The 5,030-nt window shown below is 36.3% G+C and overlaps 1 non-coding gene across 1 annotated transcript; it reads left to right on the forward strand.

Annotated features, from left to right (window-relative positions):
- Nucleotides 1–1,174: 1,174 nt before the first annotated feature.
- Nucleotides 1,175–1,281, forward strand: LOC136221197 (small nucleolar RNA R71). The gene has a single exon (XR_010684979.1). It is a non-coding gene; the product is annotated as a small nucleolar RNA R71 (small nucleolar RNA).
- Nucleotides 1,282–5,030: the final 3,749 nt, after the last annotated feature.

The following is a 5,030-nucleotide window of genomic DNA, read 5'->3' on the forward strand; positions in this document are numbered from 1 at the left end:
AAAACATCCGGGATCTTTGAGTTTTGTGGGCAAATTGCTTGACACAATCGAACTGCAATCTTCAGTTAGTGAAATGGATGAAATTCCTTCCCAACTGATTTTCTTTGAAATTAAATCTTTGAGGAATTTACCATAATTGGGAATTTGCGTAATTGCATCCATAAACGTTAAATTAATATGCAAATTCTTAAGTTTGTCTAAAAATGTTAAAAGTTGTTTATCATAGTCCTTGTTGCGGACTTTGTGTGGAAAAGGTGGTTTGGGTATAAAAGTTTTTGTACTAGAGTCAATCGGTGCATCTTTTTGATTTAACGTATCTTCTTTGGGCTTTGGTAAATCAGTTCCAGGTAAAGTCGAATTTCCGGTCATTTCCGGGCCTAAGTAATTTTTCCCTGAACGAAGAGTGATAGCCTTAACATGCTCTTTCGGATTTTCTTCCGTATGGCTTGGAAGACTTCCCTCTTTACGGGATGGAATTGATTTAGCGAGTTGTCCAATTTGAATCTCCAAATTATGGATGCTAGATGATTGGTTTTTAATAAGCTGATCGAATTTATTCTCGATCCGTTTAAAACCATCGTCGTGATTACTTATTTTTCCGCTCATCGCATCAATGAATTTGTCGATTTTAGAAGATAAAGTGCTAATCGAATCTCTTGATTGATTTTGATAATTAGTAGTACGATTTTGATTAGCATTAGCATTATTATTGTCTCTCCAGTTAAAGTTAGGATGATTTCTCCATCCAGGATTATATGTATTGGAATAAGGATTATTAGTTTGGTTTTGCCCTTGGACAAAATTTACCTGTTCAATCTCACTCATACCTTCGTAATCCACATCTGTTTGGATTGGTTGACCATTAGGATCACACGGTGCCATAAACCTATCAATTTTGTGCGACAAGGCAGAAAATTGGGCTTGCAACATCGCTACTGGATCAAGATTCACTATACCTTTAACTGATGATGTAGTTGAGGATGATGGTTTCGCTAATGGTACGTGTCCACGTTCCGCGGGCCACATACTGCTGTTGATTGCCATTTCCTCTAAAAGTTCTCTTGCTTGGGCAGATGTTTTCTTCATGAATAACCCTCCAGACATAGCGTCCAATGAACCTCTTGTTGTAGGATTTAGTCCATTATAAAATGTTTGCATTAAGAGTTCAGCGGGCAATTGGTGGTGTGAGCATAAACGTTGAAGTTCTTTAAAACGTTCCCAAGCCTCATAAAGAGTTTCACTATCATTTTGAGAAAAAGATGTTAACTCTTTAATGACTCTTGCGGTTTTTGCTAAAGGGAAGAATTTTGATAAAAATGCTTGGGCTAATTGTTCCCAAGTCTCAATTGATGCGGCTGGCATAGAAGTTAACCATTCTTTGGCTCGATCCTTCAAGGTAAAAGGAAAAAGGCGAAGTTTGATTGCTTCTGCAGTTACATCAGTAATTTTAAAAGTGTCACAAATTTCTAAGAAATTTGTCAAATGGATATTAGGATTTTCGTTAGGTAACCCGTAAAACGTTACATTATTTTGCAATATATTAAGCAACGCAGGCTTAATTTCAAAATGATGTGCATTAATTTGGGGTCTAACTATACTGTTTGTTACACCGGCCACTCCTGGCCTAGCGTAATCCATAAGTGTGACCATAACTTCTGGCTCGGTAATTTTAGTTTTTATTGGGGTTTGGTTTTTCTTTTTCTTTTCTTTCTTGTTCTTTTTAAGAGTTCTTTCAATTTCTGGGTCAATAGGATCTGGTGACGTGCCCGAACTTCGAGAACTGCGCATGAACTTGAAATTTCGCACGAACCGAAACTACCTACAAAACAGAATTTGAAAAATAAATATGTTAGTAATTGAAAATAATTAAAAATATAAAAGTTTGAATAAGTATGAATAAACCTAGATTCGTAATAAAACACGAAAAATTTAAAATTTTGTCAAAAATTTTGGCATTCCCCGGCAACGGCGCCAAAAAGTTGTTGAGCGATTTCCGCAAGTGCACGGTATACGCTTGTAGTAATAAAAGATATCGATCCCACAGGGAACGTTTTTTGAACAAAACTTATTTATAATCGGTTAAATTTACTTTAAAGGTTTATAATATGGAAAATCGTTTAATCGGTTTTGGTTTTGAAATAACTAGAATAAGAATTAGATTAGAATATGAAAATGTTAGAAAATATCTGATTTAAGATTGAATTTGCAAAACAGGAACGTTTTAGTACTTTAGAAAAGTAAACAGGTATATTTGTTTGCATTAAGCAAAGAAACAACTTTAAACTTTGTACGAATTATAAAGATGAAATAAATGACGGAACCTCTAATTAATTGGCTTTGAACGCGACAAAACCCTTTCGGGATAGTTGCCCTTAATCAAATTAAAACTCTTTCGAGATGATAATTTGCCTAAGTGTTCAACAAAGTTTCCTTGTAAAGATTTGAATTAAATACGTTTTAATGAAAACACCAGCATCAATCCACTTCGGCTCATTTACTAAAGTGCTGCATAAGAATCTATCGAATAGAACAGACTTTATTAGATGAAATATAAATTGATACAAGTTTACAGAGAACATGGAGCATTGAATTCTTCGACGGCGTGCAAGTGAACGGGTTGTCAATCCTTTCCTTGGGTTTCGTTAGAGATTGTCAGGCTCAGGGGCGAATCCTCTACTCAATCTTCTCGTTGAATCTTCGTAATAGAGACTGGGTCGGTCTACTACCAAAATGAAAACTACACTGGAACAATGTCTAAACGCTACTGAATTTGTTATTAATTTGTAAACAATGTGTGTACATCATATTGCTTTTTACAGAATCTAAATCTAACTTCTGAATCACTTGATTCGGAATTTCTGCATAAATTCTACACTAATTTCTTTCTTCTACACATATCACTATATCATTATTTCATTCAACTCTCCATCAACTCTTTATTTATAGATGTTGAAGAGTCTTGATTGAAGTGTCGTGTCTGTTTGTGAAGGATCGTGTCCGCTGCGAAAGGACGTCTTTATCCACCCGAACGATTGTGTTTCGTCGAAAACGAAAGTGTGTAACTAGGCTTCCAAAATCTCCTGCTCGTACCGAGAATTATTAAATTCTCTACCGAGAATGGGGGAGCAACAATTTGGTCATCGGTCGAAGGGAAAAAAGGCTGAAGGACGCGTGTCGCGATCGTGAAAAGGGGGGGCCGCGGTCGTGGCACGGAGCGTTTTTCGGTTTTTTGGCTCTTGCTCGTGTCTTCGACTTGGCGTTATTAATTTTCGTCGTCTTTGACTCCTTTTGTAGGGCTTTTCTTCTATTTTTAAGCTCTTTTTACTCCTATTTGTATTTTACCAAATATTTATGTACCTTGCACGAAAGAAACATATTCGAGAGTAAAAGTATTCTAAATAGGTATGAATAGCATAAATTCGTAGCAATATTGATGTAATTATTGATGATATTTTAGGTATATTTTGGGCTTAACAGCAGCTCATGTTAGTCCCTTGTGAGATAGAATCTAGTTCCAGGGGGGGGGGTGAATAGAACTATTAATAAAATTTAAGGCTTGATAAATTTTTCTCACAATTAATTCAATAGCACAAGGCAGCTTGGAATCAGAAGGAAACTTTGTTTGCTGTATTCAACAAAAACAAAGCTTGATTTTGCTTCTGAACATTAAACACTTAGGCCACGCAACTGGGGTAGCCTTTGAGTACAATAGTCAGAAGCGCAGAAGCAAGCAATATAAATATATCAGAAGGAAATGGTTAGACAAAATGTTATGCAGTGAGTTATACTGGTTCAACCTCCTGCCTACATCCGATCCCCAGAGTACATTCCTCTGAGTTTTAATCCACTAGTGAACTCTTTCCAACAGGTAGAGCACAAACCCTTACGACAGATACATAGGCTCTGTAAAGTACCTTTCTTTACACTCAACACTCAACTATCTATCATCCTCTCTTGTTGTCTACTTATAACCGAAGCAACATAAGAGCTTCTGAACTTTTCTAAGCTATTGATAGTTTTTGTTCTAACTTAGAACACAATGAATGAACTTAGAGCTATTACACAAATGAATACAATGAGTGTGTATATGATTTTTGCTTTGCTTTTGGAACTTCAATAATGATTCTCTCTTGAATTCAACATTGATGATCAAGTCCAAATGGAGCAATTGATGAGGCTTTTATAGTGATACTTTGAGGCTGATTATTTCGAATTTCAAAATAACCATTGGAGGAAAACAACTCTTCTGTCCCTTTCATCCTTAGTAGCCAGTGTCCTTAGCCAATGGTTGTTCTTCTCTTTTCCATATTCTATCTTCGAGATGCCATGCTTCTGAATCTTGATAGAGGCAGTCTGACTGTCTAACCACATGAGGCAAAGGTTCCAAGTTGACTAGGGAACAAGCCGTCTGGAGCTTCTGCTTCTTCCCTTATTTGGTGATGCATTGTCAGTTGAACAGAGCCAACGCTTGATCTTGTCTCTTATGCCTTGATCTTCTGCCTTTCAGAATGATTCTTCATTTAGGCATGGCTTTGTGCTTCTGGATCCTTCTAGCTATTGGGCTGAAGTTGATCATTGGGCCTTTGATCCATTCTTAAGGCCTTTTGATTATTTCTTTCATACTTATATTTTAATTAAACATACACTTCAACAAACACATTAATCCAAATAAATCAACATTTAATTTTAATGTGTTATTGATTATGGGAATATTCATTTCATTAAATATTTTTGCCATAATAAAAATTAGTGTGTAAATTGTGTTTCAACACCTCATCCTTTGCCAACATATTTTTACAGGATAGATGGAGTTCTTTTATATAAGGTCGCACCGGCAGTGACACTCCATTCTCGCCTATGCATTTTGGTGTATTTTGTTTTATGAATCCTCTATGTAGGATAATAACTTAAATATGTATTGTAAATTTCAAAGTATTTCCTATGTATAATATGTAGACCTGGCCACGGGCCCGGGTACCCGCCCGACCCGCCCAGGCCCGTATCCCTTGGACTGGGCTTGGACAATGAAA

This window comes from Euphorbia lathyris, chromosome 2, assembly GCF_963576675.1.
Source record: "Euphorbia lathyris chromosome 2, ddEupLath1.1, whole genome shotgun sequence".
In the NCBI taxonomy this organism is placed as follows: Eukaryota; Viridiplantae; Streptophyta; class Magnoliopsida; order Malpighiales; family Euphorbiaceae; genus Euphorbia; species Euphorbia lathyris.